This window comes from Nicotiana tabacum, chromosome 9 (assembly GCF_000715075.1).
Source record: "Nicotiana tabacum cultivar K326 chromosome 9, ASM71507v2, whole genome shotgun sequence".
In the NCBI taxonomy this organism is placed as follows: domain Eukaryota; kingdom Viridiplantae; phylum Streptophyta; class Magnoliopsida; order Solanales; family Solanaceae; genus Nicotiana; species Nicotiana tabacum.
The window spans coordinates 22,724,451-22,745,091 of NC_134088.1; positions in this window are offsets into that span (position 1 = coordinate 22,724,451).

Here is a 20,641-nt window from a genome sequence, read left to right on the forward strand (position 1 = left end):
TTTTACTAATTTGCTAAATTCTACCCAAAATCTCTAATTTCTACTTTGAAATTACTAAATTTATGTATAATAATCAATGGGTGATTATGGAAATACATCAAAACTAGTTGAAAAGTACTAACTAATGAAGTTGGGATGAAAATCTCTTCGAAGATCTCTCTAGTCCGAGCTGTAGGTTCAAAACTGGTGAAAGATAATGAAATCATGTTTTTCATCTTTTATATAACTGGGCGTCATGTGCTCTTCGAGTTCGCAGAGAACCTTTCGCATTCGTGAAGCACACAGACAATTGGCCTTCGCGTTCGCGATGTCCCCATTGCGTTCGCGAGGTTTAATCCCCAGCCAAGCCTCTGCGTTCGCGACTAGTGGGTCCGAAATAAATCCAAAACTCACTCGAGCCCCCCCAGGATCCAATCCAAACATACACACAAGTGTAATGTCATCTTATAAACTTGATTGCTACCTTAAACCATCAAAATAACATATAATAACAATAACTGATCATCAAAACTCAAGATTTCAACTTAAAAACTCATTTTTTAGAATCTTTCACATAATACACCGAGTCGTTCTCGGGTCACCCTGGACCCCAACCAAATGTGTATACAATTCCAAAAATATCATATGAACCTACCAAAATCGTCAAAGTACTGATCCGAGGTCATTTATCAAGCGAGTTGATCGTGGTCAACTCTAGTTGTCTTTTAAGCGACAAATTATATTTTCTTCAAATGTCTACATAAAATCTTTATGAAAGAATGACATGGACCACGCATACAAGTCATATAAAATCAAATGAAGCTACGAGAGGTCTCAGAACACAAAAATAAGGCTAGTACTCAAAACGACCTATCAGTTTGTTGCAGGGGGTCTTTCGCAAATGCGAAGGAGAAGTCCATTTGCGATATCTGTAGGTCTGTTGCACTGGTCACTTTTGTGATAAGTTGTTTGGAATTGCAGACATCATTATTGTGAACAAGATTTAACAATTGCAATATCTGCAGTTGGGTAAAAGTTGGAAAAAACTGAACTTAGCTCATTTTACAATATCTTTCAACCCCAAGCTTTCTAGAGACAATTTTTGAAGAGAATTTTCTTCCCAAATACATTGGTAAGCAAATCTAACTAGTTTTCAATAAATTTCAATTACTTTTACATGAATCTTAACATAAAATCTATTAATTTCAAGGTAGGAATTAAGGGTTTTGGCTAAAATTTAGGAATTTTGTATAATTGAGTTTTAGACCTCGAATTGAGGTTGAATTTAGAAACGAATCACATAATCGGGATTGGGAGCATATGGATAATCAAGATTTGGTTCAAATCTCGAATTTTGACCAAGCTATCCCGTGGTTGGCTTTTGTTGACTATTTTAAATATGATCAAAGTTGAACCTTTTCATTTGTGGGTAGTTCCTAAAGCTTGTTTTAAATTGTTTGAACGATAATTGGAAATATTCGGTTAGTTTAGAGGTTTGTTTAAAAGGAAAAACCATGGTTGATTATTGATTTTGTTGTCAAAAGAGGTAAGTATCGTGGTTAAACTTGAATTTGAGGGAATTAAGGTACAATTAAGTGTATTTGCCATATGAACTATGTGTCAGGGGCGGGGTATATGCGAGGTGATGAATGTATATGTTTTGGCCACGGAATATCATGCGGGTTTTATTTCACTTAATTGCACCATGTTGTTTCATTTACTATGCCTTCCATGCCTTAGATCGCCTATTCTTTGACTATTTGCTTTCAAGGAATTTCTTGTATTAAATTGTTGCGATATCGGTTGTTGAGAATGCGAGAATTGTAATTTGTTGTCTCCTCTAACTGTGTAAAGAATCTCGTATGACAAGTGGAGTTCAATACTATTGTTGAAATGAATTTACTTTCCGCCTTGCTTGATATTTGTGTTGTTGTTGTTGCTCGGTGAGAAAGAGTTAAGAGCACGAAGGGTGTTGCTGTGGCTCATTTTCATATTGATATCATTTATTGAGTGAATGTGAGGATAAAAGCATGAAGGGTGATGTCGTGTACATACTTATTTATCATGAGAGGTTAAAGCACGAAGGGTGATGTAGTGCATATGCAGTGTTTTATGATTATATGAGGATGAGAGTAAAAAGCACAAAATGTGACGCCGTGCACTTGCATTTATGATATATGGCGAGGATGAGAATAAATTCACGAAGGGTGATGCCGTGTAATTTGTGACTTTATTATTTGACTTGATATTTGAAATGTTGACTTGACTTGATGGTTTCAGTGCTTATTTTTGAAAATGGTTTACTTGGTGATTCTTACTTACTGTTCCGCTTGTTGCTCATTTCTACATGCCCCACGCTGTTATTACTTTTGATGATTTATTTATTAGTTTCTTTATGTATATAATTGCACATGTTTTTAGTAGGTGTCTTGTCTTAGCCTCATCACTAACTTGTTGGGGTTAGGCTCGACACTTATGGAGTACATTGGGTCAGTTGTACTCATACTATATTTCTGCACTTTTTGTGCAGATTTTGACATTGGTACCAGTGGAGTCGCGAGAGGTACTTAGCGGATTCCAGTCAGTATTTCGAGGTAGATCTGCATCCCATTTGCAGGCTTAAGAGTCACTTTCCTATTTTTGTTGTCCTGTGTCACGCACCGAACTCGGGAAGCGCGACCGGCGCTCAACCGAGTGAACCCGATCAAGTAAGCCTGTTAGATACATTCTACCCAAACTCACTCATGATTAGAGAGAATACATTTTTCGTTAATTAAACAATAGGGAGATCATATAGACAATAATAATTCATTACCATTAGTTACTCCATTTAATAAGTCTCGAAATACATGCATTTTCATGATTTGAAGTGGAACAAATGATCAAAACACAACATAACTTATTTGAGTTTTCGAGTACCCATATACAACCCACAATATATCTACGGAGCCTTTAAAATATACAAAAGAGTATTATGATAGTGCCGACAACAAGGCTTCGGCTATACCTCATGACGTGATAATATAATGAACAAAAGATACATGACCCCGGAATGAAGTGGGGCTCACCAAGTATGCTGGGAAGAGGGTATACCATTATCGTTGGTGAACAGCACCTGCGATGAAACTACCTTTATCCATTAACGATGCAGCGCCCCCGGCAAAAGGGACATTAGTACATATGGAATAGTACTAATATGTATAGCTAAACACCCTCTCAATAGAATGCCTAATAATGAAAGAAGGAACAATCAAAATTTCAATTCAAAACCTCAAGCGATATCAAACATCAAATTAGGAGAACGATAAGTCTTTCAAGTAAACCTTCATGTTTTAAGTTGGGGGATCTTAGCATTGATATGTCACCATTCATAGTACCACCAAACTTTTAGTACGAAGTTCGATCACGACCCGATCGGCTAGGCTGCCTCATTCGAGATATCAACCACAATCCCAAGCACAATTCCGATTTAGATTACATTTTCCAGCACAGTCAACACCACACGTGCGGCATGGCATCCGATCATGACCCGATCGGCTAGGCCGTCTCATCTGAGACATCAACCACAATCACAATTTCAAGTACAAGTTTCAACACAATCACTACCATGTGTGCGGCATGGCGTTAGATCACTACCCGATCGTCTAGGCCGTCTCATTCGAGACATCATCCTTTTCTATCAATTATCCCATTACACACTTCTTTCACATCTCTTCATTTTTATTGGCACTAGTGGTCACAATTGTATTATTTCTCTTGGCATGTTGGCCGTGTTTCATATTTCTCACTTCACATTTCATGTTTCGTGTTTCATGTTTCGTATTTCATGTTCCTTATTTCATGCACACCTTTTCACTTTCAACTATCATCATGGACTTTACCACAACAAGGCATTTATATTCAAGACATTTAAGCACATATATGAGCAAATAAGGGTCTTAGGCGCATTATGATTTCTTACACAATTGCCATTAGCTTTCATTTGAAACACAACTTGAAGTCAAGGAATTTAGATATGCAAACCATTTGAACACATTCTCAAATAGTAGTACAACATAACAAGAGCATTTGAATTATATATTGATCACGGATGTCTTTTGACATAAGCTTATTTGGATAATCGATTCATAATGAGCAACTCGGGACTTACAAGGACATTGTGGAATTCAATTCTAAGAGAAGAGTTTAGCCAACATACCTCACTTGAGCTTCCTTAAACTCTAAAATGTTCAGGAATTCTTAGCAACTTTGATCTATTTTAGAAAGGTAACAAATTGAACCAAATTTAGGAAGATGATCATGGTTTTAGCTCATTTGAGCATTTTATCAAACATTAGGTGTACATTAAGGTTTCAAGGTCCTTTTATGGAGGATTCCATCATCCCACAACCCATTCATTACTATTTTTAACTCAACAATCTTCCTACCCCCCTTGATGACACATGCATGCAAAAATAAACAACTCCCATACCCAAGAATTATCTTACTAATTTCCCACTTCTAGTTAAATTTCGAAATTAAGGGTTAGGGTGTAGAACCATACTTCTAGGATGAAGACTTAGTGAGTTTTCCTTGTTAATCTTCCAAGATTTGAGCAAGAATTGAAGAACAAATTATTGAAGAACTCTCTCCCACTCTAGGGAACTCTCTCACCCCCAAAATATCATATTTTTGCAAGAAAAATGGCCCATAACGTCTATATAACGAAATAGGGTCAGGTTATAAAAACCCAAAAATGAAGCTCCAGAATAGGATCTGCGGTTGCACATGCGACCGCATAAAGCTTCTGCGGTTCACAAAATGGGCCGCATAATGGCCCTTCAGAACTGGGCATTTTATGCTTCACTCAACGACGCATCTGCGGTCCGCAGACCGATTCTGCGATCGTATAATGCGCCGCAAAACATCCCTCTGAAAATTTTCAATGTTGGATTTGTGATGGATTGTGTGGCCCGCGAAATAATTATGCGGCCGCATAATGGACCGCATATTGGTCATACAAATTTCTCAAGTTCTGCTTCATTCTGCGGCAGATCTGCTGTCCACAGATTAGTTCTACGACCACAGGATGGACTGCAGAACTGCCCTGCACTGCCAAAAATTTTCTTCAACTCCCCAACGCACTGTTCAACCCAAAACGTTCGTACTCTACAATTATGAATACATAAGTCTACCTCGGCACCATGAAATCCCGAATTTTTCTTAAAATTTTACGGGGCATTACATACTATTTTTATTTTGTTTCGGACAATGTTGTATTTCTTTCGGAACGCTGTTTTGAAGCTCATGTACTTGTGACACCAAATCTTGGGGTGGTTTATGTTAATTATTGGTTTTAGAACTTATTATGTTATAACAGAGTTGTTTTTACGTTATGTTATTTGTTCAGCTGTCAAATATTTGTCGCTTTTCTTTACGTATTATTTGTTGTGTTGGCTTGCCTAGCAAGCGCTGTTAGGTGCCATCACGACCTTGATTGATTTGGATTTGGGCTCGTGGCAAGTTGGTATTAGAGCCCTAGGTTGCCTAGGTCTCACGAGTCATGAGCAAGATTAGTAGAAATTTGAGATATGTCTGTACTTGTCTTCTAGAGGCTATAAGGCTTTAGGAAATTTTACTTTCTTTCTTCCTATGTCGTGCAATTTTATTCTATTTTTGAGTTTGAATAATTCTACTCTTATTCTTTTATAGATGTTGAGGACACGTAAAACATCCACATCTGATCAGGATCCGGAGCCCATGTTGCAGCCATTACCAGGGGTAGGGGTCAGGGCCGAGGTAGAGCTAGAGGTAGAGGCAGAGCTCAACCTAGAGAACACGCAACAACACCTATTGCAGAGCCTCAGATTGAGCACAATAAGGAGATCCCTGTTTCGGCCACACTAATATGACTAGCTCAGGTCCTAGAGGGGTTCATTGCAACAACCAGTTTGAGTGACTCCAATAGGGTAGCATGACCATTACTCAGTATGAGATCATATTTGTGGACTTATCACGCCATGCATCTATCGTGATCCCTACTGAGAGAGATAGGGTGCAGAGATTTATAGATGGCCTTACTTACAACATCAGGCTACATATAGACAGGGAAATTGATGATGATATTGATTTCACTTGAGTTGTAGAGATTGCTAGGTGGATCGAGAGGATTTGTTGCCAGGGTAGAGAGGCGGCATCGTAGAAAAGACCTCGTTATTTTGGTTTTTTCAGTAGGGCCTCATCTGGAGGCAGAGGTTTAATTGGTAGAGGCCATCCTATCAGGCTAATTTAGTCAGTGCTTTAGGTATCACATGGTGCTTTAGGCAGTCATGGTTCTTATGGGTCTCATCTTGAGCAGCTACTATTCAGTACACCTTTAGCTCCGGTTAGTGCACCTCCGATTCAGAGTTATTAGGGTGGTTATTCAGATCGATAGGGTCAGTCATCCCATCAGCCGAGGGCTTGTTATACTTATGGGGAGTTGAGGTACGTCGTAAGGTTTTTCCCTAGGTCAAATTGCAACATGCCACAATAGGGTACTCGTGCTATGATTCCGGCATCAGTTGCTTCACCACCTACTCAGCTAGCTCGAGGAAGGGGTCAGGTAGCTCGAGGTGGTGATCAGGCCATTAGAGTTTGAGGTGATCTAGTGAGAGATGTTAGATATGTGGAGGTCAGATTGGTGGGGCTCAGCCCCATTGCTATACATTTCTAACTAGACTTGAGGCGGGGTCGTCTGATGTGGTCATCACACGTAGGTTTTCCATAGAGATGCATCCATTTTATTTGATTCGGGCTCTATTTATTCGTATGTGTCATTCTATTTTGCTTCATATTTGAATTTGTCTCGTAAGTCTTTGGGTACTCCTATTTATGTGTCTATGTTGTTGGGGATTCTATTATGGTGGACCGAGTCTATCAAACTTGTTTGGTCATAATTGGTAGCTATGAGACTAGGGTTGACCTTTTTCTACTTACTATAGTGGATTTTGATGTGATTTTCAACATGGATTGGTTGTCACGATATCACACTATCTTGGATGGCCACACCAAGACTGCAACATTAGCCATGCCGGGGTTGCTTCAATTGAGTGGAGAGGGACTCCAGGTCACTCTATTAGTAGGGTCATTTCATATGTGAAGGCTTGACGTATGGCTGAGAAAGGGTATTTGGCATATTTGCCTTATATCCGTGATTCTAGTGCGGAGGTTCCTTCCATGAATTTAGTTTCGGTTGTGTGTGAGTTCCTAGAGGTGTTTTTTTATAGACTTGGAGGGTATTTAACCCGAAAGAGATATCGACTTTTGCATTGATTTGGTTCCAGGCACTAAACCTATCTCTATTCCACCATATCATATGGCTCTCATTGAGTTGAAAGAATTGACGGAGATGCAGGATTTGCTTGGCAAGGGATTATTAGACATAGTGTCTCGCTTTGGGGTGCGTCAGTGTTGTTTGTGAAGAAAAATGACGGATCAATGAGCATGTGCATAGATTATCGGTAGTTGAACAATGTCACTATTAAGAACAAATATCCGTTGCCAAGGATTGATGACTTATTTGACTAGCTTCAGGGTGACAAAGTATTTTCCAAGATTGATTTGAGGTCATGCTACTATCAGGTGAAGATTAGGGCATCGAATGTCCCTAAACAGCTTTTCAGACTCGGTATGGTCACTACAAGTTCTTGGTGATGTCATTTGGCTTGACTTATGCTCCAACAACCTTTATGGATTTGATGAACCAGGTATTTAAGCCTTATCTGGATTCCTTTGTGATCTTCTTCATCGATGATATTTTAGTTTACTCCCGCAGTCGAGAGGAGCATGAGTAGCATCTGTAGATTATATTTCAGACTTTGGAAGGATCGTCGGTTGTATGCCAAGTTTTTGATGTGCGAGTTCTTGTTAGACTCGTTTGCCATTTTGGGTCATGTTGTATCTTTCGAGGGCATCAAGGTGGTTCCTAAGAAGATTGAGGCAAGAACTGGCCTAGACCTACTTCAGCTACAAAGACCCGGAGGTTCTTGGGTTTGGCAGGTTATTATCGCCGGTTCGTGGAGGAGTTTTCATCTATCTCAGCCCCATTGACCAAGTTGACACAGAAGGGTGCCTTTTTTAGATGGTCCGACGAGTGTGAGGTGAGCTTTCAGAAGCTCAAGGCTACTTTGACTACAACCCCAGTGTTGGGGGTCTTACATCGTGTATTGTGATGCATCGCGTTTTGGGTTTGGCACAATAATGATGCATAATGGTAGGGTGATTTCCTACGCATCACGTTAGCTGAAGGTCCATGAGAAAAATTACCCTATGCATGATTTGGAGTTGGCAGCCATTGTACATGTGCTGAAGATTTGGAGGCACTATCTATACGACATTCCATATGAGGTCCATACTGACCATCGGAGTCTCCAACTCCTACTCAAGTAGAAGGACCTTAATTTGTGGTAGTGAAGATGGTTAGATTTACTGAAAGACTGTGATATCATCATATTATACCATCTGGGGAATGCCGATGTAGTGGCCGATGCATTGAGTAGGAAGACTAAGAGCATTGGTAGTTTGGCATATTTATCAGTAGTGGAGAGACCACTAGCCATGGATGTTCAAGCTTTAGCCAATCAATTCATGAGGTTGGATGCTTCAGAGCCTAGTCGGTCTTCGCTTATGTTGTGGTACAGTCATCATTGTTAGAGCGTATCAAGGCTCGCCAGTGTGATAATCCTCACTTGTTGGTATTGAAAGACACTGTGCAACAGCGTGGTGCTAAGGAGGTTGTGATATGAGATGATGCTGTTATGCGGCTTCAGGGCTGGATTTGTGTTCCAAACGTTGATGGGTTGAGAGATTTGATCCTCGAGGAGGCTCATAGTTCGTGTTATTCTATCCACCCATGTGTCACGAAGATGTACCGTGACTTGAAACAACACTATTGGGTGTAGAGAATGAAGAAAGATATTGTCGGTCATGACTCTCAGTGTTTGAATTGTTAACAGGTGAAGTAAGAGCATCAGAAACTAGGTGGAGATACCGGAGTGGAAGAGGGAGCGCATCACTATGGATTTTGTGGTAGGCTTACCGCGTGCCTTGAGGAAATATGATGCAATCTAGATTATTATGGACCGGTTGACTAAGTCCACACACTTTCTTTCGGACCGGTTGACTAAGTCCACACACTTTATTCCGGTGATGACTTCCTATTGCCTGCACGACGTACCTATTTCCATCATATCTAATCGGGGCATGCAGTTCATATCGCATTTTGGATATCCGTGTAGCCCGAGTTGGGCACACGAGTCGAGTTGGGTACAACGTTTCATCACCAAATGGATGGACAGTCTGAGCGACTATTTAGATATTAGAGGTCATGTTGCGGGCATGCTTTATGGATTTTGGGGTTAGTGGGACCAATTTTTACCTCTATCGGAGTTCTCCTACAATAATATCCATCAGTCGAGCATCTAGGTGGCTCAATACTAGGCCTTATATGGGAGGCGATATTGTTCGGCGGTTGGTTGGTTTGAGCCCGGTGAATCTAGATTATTTGGCACTGATTTGGTCCATGATGCTTTGTAAAAGCTTAAGGTGATTGAGGATCGTCTTCGTATAGATCAGTCCAGACAAAAGAGTTATATGGACTGGAAGGTTCAGGATGTGTCTTACACGACAGGTGAGAAGGTTCTTCTCCGAGTTTCACCTATGATAGGCGTGATGCAATTTGGAAGAAGGGCAAGTTGAGCCCAGTGTTTATTGGCCCATTTGAGATCTTGGAGAGGGTTGGGGAGGTTGCTTATAGGCTTGAATTTACTCCTAGCGTAGCAGGGGTACATCCGATATTTTACGTTTCCATGCTTCGGAAATACAATAAAGATAGGTCACATGTTTAAGACTTCAACAGGGTATATCTTGGTGAGGATTTGACCTATGAGGAAGAGCCGATGGCAATTCTAGATCGGCAGGTTCGTAAGTTGAGGTCTAAGAGTTTTCCTTCGGTGAAAGTGCAATGGAGAGGTCAGCCGATTGAGGAGGCTATGTGGGAGTCCAAGTCCAATATGCGGAGTAGATACCCCCACTTTTTTACCAGTCCAGGTACACTTGTATGTCCGTTCGAGGACAAACGTTTCTTTTAGAGGTGGAGAATGTAATGAACTGATAGATCCTTTTGAGTACTAGCCTTTATTTCTATGTTCCGAGACCTCTTAAAGCTTCATTTGATGTTATATGACTTGCATGTGTGGTTCGTGTCGTTTTTTGGAAAGCTTTTATGTGAAATTTTGAAAATGTGATTTTGACTTAAAATGAGGCTAGAGTTGACTAGAGTCGAGTTTTTGGTAAATGACCTCAGATCGGTGTTTTGACGATTTCGGTAGATTCGTATGATAGTTTTTGACTTGTACGCGTGTTCGGTTGGGAGTCCTGCGTGAGCCAATCGCATTTCAGTGCATTATGTGAAAACATTGAAAAAAGAGTTTCAAAGTTGAAATTTTTAGTTTTGATGATCTATTCTTGATAATTGATGTTATTTTGATGATTAAAGTTAGTGAGCAAGTTCTTATGATGTTACGATACTTGTGTGTATGTTCGGATTGCAGCCTGAGGGGCTCGTGTGAGTTTCTGGTATGTTATGGATGATGTTGGAGATGCTTAAGAAAAAAGCTACTGGTGTGAATTTAAAAGGCTCGCATTTGTGAGATATTGATCACAATTGCGTGCCTACATTTGCAATGTCAGGCTCGGAAATAGGAAAGTGGGTTGGGACTGAAGACCTCGCAAATACAAAGTAAGGGCCGCAATTGCAAACGGGGAGAAGGTCACATTTGCGATCCAGCAGTCACATTTGCGACAATGAGTAGGGACAGGCAACTTCGCAAATGCGAAGCTTAGTCCGCATTTGCGATGAAAGGGTCCTTCGCGAATGCGAAGGATAAGTTGCATTTGCCAATCTGTAGGTCTATTTCATTGGTCGCTTTTGCGATCGGTTGTTCGCATTTTCAGACATCACAATTGCGAACAAGAGTTTGCAATTGCGATATCTGCAACTGGGTAAAAGTTGGGAAAACAAGACTTAGCTCATTTTACACCATTTTCAACCCTAAGCTCTCTAGTGGTGATTTTTGAAGAGGATTTTCATTCTAAATTCATTGGTAAGCAACTTTAACTAGTTTTCAATCAATTTCAATTAATTTTCCATGAATCTTAACATTAAATCTATGAAATTCAAGGTAGAAATTAAGGGTTTTGGGTAGAATTTAGGAATTTTGTAAAATTGAGATGTAGACCTCGAATTAATGCCAGATTTCGAAACAAATCACATAACCAGGCTCGGGGATGAATGGGTAATCGGGATTTGGTCCGAATCTCAAATTTCAACCAAGCGAGCATGAGGTTAACTTTTGTTGAGTTTTTCAAATATGATCAAAATTGAACCTTTTTCATTCGTAGGTAGTTTCTAAAGCTTGTTTTGAATTTTTTGAATGATAATTGGCTAGATTCGGTTTGTTTGGAAGATTATTTGAAAGTAAAAGCCGTGGTTGATTATTAATTTTAATGCCGAAAGAGGTAAGTGTCGTGGTTAACCATGAATTTGAGGTAATTAAGGTAGAATTGAGTCTATTTGCTATGTGAATTACGTGTCGGTGGCGGCATATATGTGTTGGCCATGGGATAGCATGCGGGTGGAATTTTCCTTATTTGTGCCATGTTGTTAATTTACTATGTCTTCCATTCCTTAGATAAATCACTTATTCTTTGACTATTTGCTTTCAAGCAATTTCTTATATTGAATTGTTGCAATATTGGGTGTTGAGAACGTGGGAACTCTAATTTGTTGTTGGCTCTAATCGTTGAAAGAATCTGGTATGACAAATGGAGTTCAATACTATTGTTGAAATGAATTTGCTTCCCACCTTGCTTAATATTTGTGTTGTTGTTGTTGTTGCTTGGTGAGGAGGAATGAAGAGCGCGAAGGGTGTTGTCGTGCCTTATTTGCATATTGATATCATTGTTTGAGTGAATGTGAGGATAAAAGCATGAAGGGTGATGCCGTGAACATGCTTATTTATCATGCACAAAGGGTGATGGCGTACATATGCAGTTTTATTATGATTATGTGAGGATGAGAGTAAAAGCAGAGATGGTGATGCTGTGCACTTGAATTTATGATATATGTTGAGGATGAGAGTAAAAGCACGAAGGGTATACCGTGCGATTTGTGACTTTATTATTTTACTTGATATTTGAAATATGGATTAGACTTGATGGTTTCAGTGCTTATTTTGAAAGAGGTTTACTTGGTGATTCTTACTTATTGTTCCGCTTGTTGCCCCTTTCTACATGCCCCCACTCTGTTGTTACTTTTGATTCTTTATTTGTCATCTGTTGCTTTATGTTTATAACTACACATATTTTTAGTAGGTGTCTTGTCTAAGCCTCTTCACTACCTCTTCGGGGTTAGGGTCTACACTTACGGAGTACATTGGGTTGATTGCACTCATGCTACACTTCTGCATTTCTTGTGTAGATTTTGACATTTGTACTAGCGGAGTCACGAGAGGTACTTAGGGTTTCCATAAATTGATTCGAGGTAGAGCAGCATCTCATTTTACAGGCGTCGGAGTCACATTCCTTTTTTCGTTGTACAATTTCCATTTTGTTTTGGAAAGTGTTGTATTTCTTTTAGAACTTTGTATTTATTTGGATTTAGAGGCTCATGTACTTGTGACACCAAATCTTGGGATGGTTTACGTTAGTTATTTGGTTTAGAGATTATTATGTTATCACAGAGTTGTTTTTATGTTATGTTATTTGTTCAGATGTCAAATGTTTATTGCTTTTCTTTCAGTATTATTTTTTTGTGTTGGCTTGCCTATCAAGCAGTGTTAGGTGCCATCATGACCCTGATTGGTTGAGGTTTTGGTCGTGACAATTTGTTCAAGAAAAAGGATTTGAAATTGAGGCGGCAAAGGTGGTTAGAGTTGATGAAGGATTATGATATAACTTTCTTGTATCACCCGGGGAAGAAATAATTGGTAGCGGATGGTTTGAGTAGAAAGGCAAGTATGGGGAGTTTGGCATTTATTCCAGCTGTGGAGAGGCCTCTAGATATGAATGTTCAGGCTTTTGTCCAATCGATTCGTGAGATTGGATATTTCTGAGTCTAGCAGAGTTCTTGATTGTGTTATTGCACAATCATCCTTGTTTGAATGCATTAATGCTCGTCAATATAATGATCTCCATTTGCTTGTACTTAAGGACACATTGTTGCGAGGTGGTTCTAAGGAGGTGGCTATTGGTGATGATGGTGTATTGTGACTTTAGGGTCGGATTTGTGTTCCTAATGTGGATGGTTTGAGGGATTTGATTCTTGGGGTGACTTGTAGTTTGCAGTATTTTAATTACTAAGGTGCTACAAAGATTTATCGTGACTTGAAGCAACATTATTAGTGGTAGAAGATGAAGAAGGAAATTGTTGGGCATGTTCCACAGTGTTGGAATTGTCAGCAGATCATATGTGAGCATCAGATACTAGGTGGTTTTCTTCAAATGTTAGAGGTACCAGACTAAAAGTGGGAGTGCATTAATATGGACTTTGTGGTAGAATTGCCAAGGACTTTGAGGATATTTGACATTGTTTGGGTAATTGTAAACAAACTGACCAAGTATGCACATTTCAATCTGGTCATGACTTCTTACACTTAGGAGAAGTTGGCTTATATCCACATTAGAGAGAGTGTTCATTTTCATGGTGTACCCGATTCTATCATCTCGGATTGGTGCACTCAGTTTATATCGCACTTTTAAAGAGCTATTCAGCTTAAGATGGGCACGCAGGTGGAGCTGAGCACTGCATTTCACCCATAGATGGATGGGCAGTGTTATTGATTTTGGAGGCTAGTAAGATCCATTTATACCATTAGCGGAGTTTTCTTACTACTACAGCTACAAGTCTAGTATACAAATGGATCCATATGACGCATTATATGAGAGGCGATGTTCTTGTCCTATTGGTTGGTGTGAGCCTGGTGAGACTAAGTTGTTAGGCACATATTTGGTTCGTGATGCTTTGGAGAAGTTGAAGTTGATTCAGAAGCGATTTCATACAACACAGTCTAGGCAGAAGAGTTACGCTGATAGGAAGGTTCGTTGTGGCTTTCATGGAGGGTGAGGAGGTTCTTCTTAGAGTTTATCCTATGAAGATCGTGATGCGATTTAGGAAGAAGGGAAAGTTGAGACCTCGGTATATTGGTCCATTTGAGGTGTTAAAAAGAGTTGGTGAGGTGGCTTATAAACTTGTTTTACGACCCCGTTTGTTGGGAGTTCATCCGATGTTTTATTTTTCCATGCTTTAGAAGTATCACAAAGATTAGTTACATGCGTTGGATTTCAGTTCAGTGCAGTTGGATGAGAATCTGGCTTATGAAGAAGAACCGATGACAATTTAGGATAGGCACGTTTGGAAGTTGAGATCAAAAGAGATTGCATCAATGAAAGGTTAATGGAGAGGTCAACCAGTCGAGAAAGTAACTTGGGAGACCAAGCATGATATGTAGAGCAGTTATCCCCATTTGTTTTGCATTCCAAGTATGATTCAAAACCCGTTTGAGGATGAATATTTATTTAAAAGGGGGAGAATATAATGACCCGGCCAGTCAATTTATTTATTTGAGCCCTATTCCCCTATTTTATGCTTCTCATATATTTGTTTGTAGTATTTTGACTTGCAGTGATAGTTGATTTGGTTTCGGGAAGGCTTGAGAGTGAGTTGGAACACTTAGTTCCATTTTTTGAAGCTTAAGATGCAAGTGTTGACCAAGGTTTGACTTTTGAGTAAATGACCTCAAAATCGGGATTTAATGGTTTCAGTAGGTTTGTATTGTGATTTTGGACTTTGGCATATGTTTGGATTTTGATTTTTGAGGTTCCTAGAAGGTTTTGACTCTACTTATCGAAAGTTGGCAATTTGAAGTTTTGGGGAGTTCATAAGCTTGACAGGAAGTTGACTTTGATGTTATCTGACTCCGATTAGTGTTCTGGGCCTTCGATCAGGTTCATTTGGATTGGACTTGTGTGCAAAGTTTGGTTGTGATCAAGAATGTCTAAGTGTGATTTGGACGCGTTCAGTGAAGTTGCAATAACAACAACAAACCCAACATAATCCCACATGCGTGGTCTGGGGAAGGTAGTGTGTACGCAGACCTTACCCCTACCTTTAAGAAGGTAGAGAGGCATTCAACGAAGTTGGAATGTTTGAAACTTAAGAGAAGGATTTTGATCTTCGATTCTTGGTTTTGATGTTATCTGTGGTGTTTCGAGCCCTTGATTAAGTTTGAATTAGGTATATGGACTTGTTTTTATGATTGGATGGGGTCCCGTGGTTTTAGATCATTTCCTTAAGCTTTGGATTTGCTTGTTTTCTGGTGCATGATGATGCTTTGCGATCGCAGAACCGGTCTCGCGATCACGGAGAAGGGAACTTGTAGGGGAGTTTTTTCTATTCTCATTCGCATGCATTGGGTCACATTCATAGAGGGCTGGGGATAGGAGCATCGCGTTTGCATGCAGGGGTCGTATTCTCGATGGTTTGGAATCATGCAGAGGATTGGCCTTCGTGTTTGCGTAGGTTTGGTATACTTAGGCATCACGTTCTCGAGTGGGTATTTGTGTTCACAAAGTGGAGTAGCACCTGGAGGTGAGTTTGGCCTTCACGATTGTGAAAGGAATGTGGCGATCGCGATGTATATCGCTGGGCAAACTATTTTAAGTTGGAATTTCAGGATTTTACCCATTCTCTCATATTTTGAACCCTACACTTCGAGAGAAGGATATTTTGAAGAGTAATTTCACTACTACATTGGAGGTAAGAAATTTTCACGTGGATTTGGTTATATATCTTGATTCTTTATTAAATTCTACGCCTAAAATATTGAATTTTAATGAGAAATTTGGGAGTTTTCTCTACAACATAAGATAGTGTAATTTGGGGATTTAAGAGTCGATTTGGGCTCAATTTTGGAATCTAATCACATATTTGGACTCGTGGGGTCATGGATAGTTAGGATCTACCCCTTAACTTGGGTTTGACCATGTGGGCATGAGGTTGACTTTTATTGGCTATTGGGGATTTGATTAAAGATTGAGCTTTATTATCTAGAATTGATTCCTATATGTTTGTTTGATGTTATTGAGTTGTATTGTCACGACCTCAAAATCCCACCTTAAGGATCGTGATGGCACCTAGTGCCTAGGACTAGGTAAGCCTATCACATAGCAAGATAAACAGAAACAAACAACGACTTAAATATTAATGAAATCTGAAGAATAACATAACATAACATAACTAAAAGCGAAATACAAAGTCATATAGATCCCAAAACCCGGTAATACTAAGTCACAAGCTTTGCAGAGAGTACACTAGAAATCTCAATATACAAACACTGTTTGGAAGTAAAATAAACAATAGCACAGAAACTATGGAAGGTGATTCCGAGGCCTGCGAGCAAAACAACAATTATACTTTGAAGTTTCCGCAACTCACCTCAAATCTCTAGCGACCAACATGATCCAAGGTACCTGGATCTGCACAAAAATGCGCAGAAGCATAGTATGAGTACACCACAATCGGTACCCAGTAGGTATCAAGACTAACCTCGGTGGAATAACGATAAGGTTCAAGTCAAGGAACTTACTAGACATAGAACATGTGCAAAATTTAAATATAAAACTAACAACGGAAGGCATAATCAATAAATGGCAACAAAGAGTAAGCATGTGATAACACAACAAATTAACCGAAACAAGTAAAAAACAAAGTGCAATCAATTAAGGCAACAATGTTGTGTTCTAATCATCAAGCGATTCCAACACAAGACTTACAATAAGAATAACCTCAATGTACCATACATCATAATCACAAATCAACCTTATGACGCCACGTGATCTTCACATTTAAAACATTTTCCCCTATATAGCTTCGTGCGCATAAGCCTCCTTATCTCGCCGTGTGTGCACCACAATGACATATTTTCCTTTACTAGAACACGCGCATGAGCCCCCTTATCTCGCCGCATGCACATCAATATACCCACCACCGTTATGACATTGCATGCGCATCTCATTCACAACACAACAATTAACTCGCACCACATGTCCACATATGCCACAATATCGCATAATCAATATACCAAAGTCACGAAAATACATAGCCCCTGGATCAAAAACAATATGTGCAACAATAACAACAATAGCACAAGGGTACGGGGAATGAACAACACTAAAAGTGCTTCATGTAACGAACATAAACCAATTCAAGGCATTAGTAATCTAAGGTCTAATCCGGCCAATTACCATACATACGCCCATGTACACACTCGTCACCTTATGTACACGTCATTCCACATAATAGAATTAATGCAATTAGAGCAAATCCTAAGGGAAAGTTCCCCCACATAAAGTTAGGCAAGATACAAACCTCAATTAGGCCAATTCAATACTCTAAAAATGCTTTTCCCATTAAATTTACCTCCGCTCGGCTCAAGTCTGACCAAAAATGACTTAATAATATCAAACAATGCAAGAGAAACCAATTTCACATAATGTTAAATTCATTACGCAATACCCCAAAAGTTAACAAAAGTCAACCCCAGGACCGCCGTGTCAAAACCCGAGTCGAAGGGTAAATCTCGACTACCCATAATCCTACGAGTCCATACATGTGTTTTGATTTTCAAATCCGAGTCCTGTTCGACTCTCAAATCTCAAATTTTATTTTTCAAAACATAGTCAAAATTCCCCAAAAATAATCATAATATATAATAAAAATTAAATCAAAATTTCTTATCTAATAGTTTGGTATGAAAATCTCCTTCTAAAATCGCCTCCCACCGAGTCTAGGGTTCCAAAATATGATAAAATAAAACTAATTCCAAAATCCCACAATTTTGTACAGCTTCAGAAGTCGCAAATATGACCCAGAGGTCGCAATTGCGGACACTCGCAAATGCGACTAAAGGATCGCAATTGAGCTGCCTGACAAGCCAAGGTAATGTCGCAAATGCGACTCAGACCTCGCATTTGCGATGACTGCCCAGGTCGCAAAAGTAATCAGCCCAGGAAATGAAGTACATTCACAATTGCATCCAGGGCATCGAATTGCGACACCTGACACCCCTTGCCTTCTTTGCAATTGTGAACTGGTGCTCGCAATTGCGATAACCGCATCACCAGCACACCAGCAGTTCTGAACCAAGTCCAAACCAATCTGAAACACGTCCGAAATTCACTCGAGCCCCTGTGGCTCCATACCAAACATCCACACTAATATAAAAATATCATATGAACTCGCCCACTCGCTCAAAATACCAAAATAACATCCGGAACCACAAATTGTTATAATGAAACTCAAGAATCAATAAAATCAGAACCAAGCGTCCGATTCCTACCAAACCAACTCGAAATGATACCAAACTTACTAGAAAAGTTCCAAATGACAAAATGGACCTATTCGAAGTCCTAAAACCAAAATCTATATCCATTAGCAATAAAGTCAACCTACGGTCAAACTTAAGATGTTTCTAAACCCTCAAATTGCAAACTTTTAGCACAAAGAGCCAATTCAACCTAGGATCCTCCGAATCCAATTTTGGGCATACGTATAAGTTCAAAATTATCATACGAACCTATTGAAACCATTAAATTACCGTTCAGTAGTGGTTTAGCTTTTTACTTATATGGCGCTTAAGCTTAGCTCATCAAATAAGTGTGCCCACTTGCCCTTTTTTACTACTTTGACTAGCGCCCGACAAAGGAATGATTTTTTCCCAAAGCTGACACTAAAACTCGAGCAGTTTCTTAAAAACTCACTTCACTCATCTTGCTACTTTGGAACTTTTCAACGAACAAACCAGATTATAAAGCAAGGTTTTATAAGTAGTAGTCAACAAATTGGATTTCATTTATCAACAGATTTTTTTCTTCTGTTTGAACTGATTTGAATAATCCTTTTAGTTGCTTTAATAGGTGCAATTGTTTTATCTCGTCAATAAAAAATTTCTATTAAAACTTGGAATTTAAATAAAATTTTGTCTCATCTTTTACGGAATCGATCTTCTTTGACTATACAAGAATATGTGGAGCTCAGCATGTCTGGAAGCACAAGAGAACATTTATTTGCTGATATTGTTACCAGTATTCGATATTGGATCATTCATAGCATTACTATACCTTCCTTATTCATTACGGGTTGGTTATTTGTTAGCACCGGTTCAGATTATAATGTGTTTGAACCTCGATAAGAATTTCCAACTTAATTTTCCAAACTAAGAATCAATTGATCCAAATCAATCCAAAACCTCTCCAAAACAAAACCAACCATCCCCGCAAGTCATAAAATCACATATACATACACGGGAAGCTTCAAAATGGGAAACGAGGCTCAAATATGCAAAATGACTAATCGGGTCGTTACACGTATTTGACTAGATTCGAGTCTTTCGGAGGTGGATTTGAGAGGAAAATCTATATTGGAAGGTTGAAGTTATTACCAGGTGGAGGAAAGTCTCTTTATTATCCTTGTAAGAGGGAATTTAAGTGATTTATTTTGTATTTTCTACTTGATTTAGGTGCTTCGCATATGCGAGGTGATGAGCGTATATGCATGGCTAGGTTATGACCATAGCTTGCTAGAGTTAGGATTATATTACGCCTTGTTGAGACTTTATGAATTGTTATCCATGTGTTATTTATTCTATGACTACTTGATGAAAATTAATCATGATTTGAGACCATTCTAGAGTTATGACTTGATTATTGGAACATGGCTGGCTTCTTTCACTGTGTTGGGTTTCTACTGTAGCCATATTCATGCAATTGTCGTACTTGACTTATGATTTAGTGATTATTTTCTCATGTTGGATCTCATGATCAGACATAAGAATATTAAATGAATAAATTAGACCGTTTTGGAAAGTTGAATTACATGATTAGCTATAATCATCTCTTATTAAAGAAAATATTTATCTGTATTTTATTTGTATGTCCTGGTGCATCCTTATTACATAATCTCAAATGCATATACATGAGTTGGATAGTTGGATATTGAGAAAAGTTGGGGATTTTACACAAAGGACATTATGAGTGAATATTGATTATGGATTTTAGTATTATTTGTGGATCAAATTGCATGCTACAACGACACTTGAATATAGATATGTCCCTCCGGAGTCAGGTAATTATCTATGTTACTTTGGGCCGTGTGAGTGAAACCACCTAGATTGGTACACTTGGCTGGTGTCGGGTATATGGATTAGTACTGTGAGGTGTTGAGATTTGATCATGACCATGCATATGCATTCTATATTCATACAATATCTCTCATTTATACATATTCAATTTATATCTTTATTTTGGTAGTAATTGATGTATATGACTCCGTATTGAGTTCATTTGCCTGATAAGCATGTCTAAATTTTAGATATTATTGTGCCTCTGCCTTGTACCTCTTTGATGATACCATGCCTTAAATATGGTTTTGTTTTATGATTTACTTGCTTACTAAACTGATAATAAGTCTTGCATATGGTGTTCATTTACCTGGAGAAGGTGTACGATAAATCCCGAGAGAGGTTCTATGGAGGTGTTTTAAGGCTAAATCTATGTTGGTAGATTACATTAGGGTGATTAATGGCAT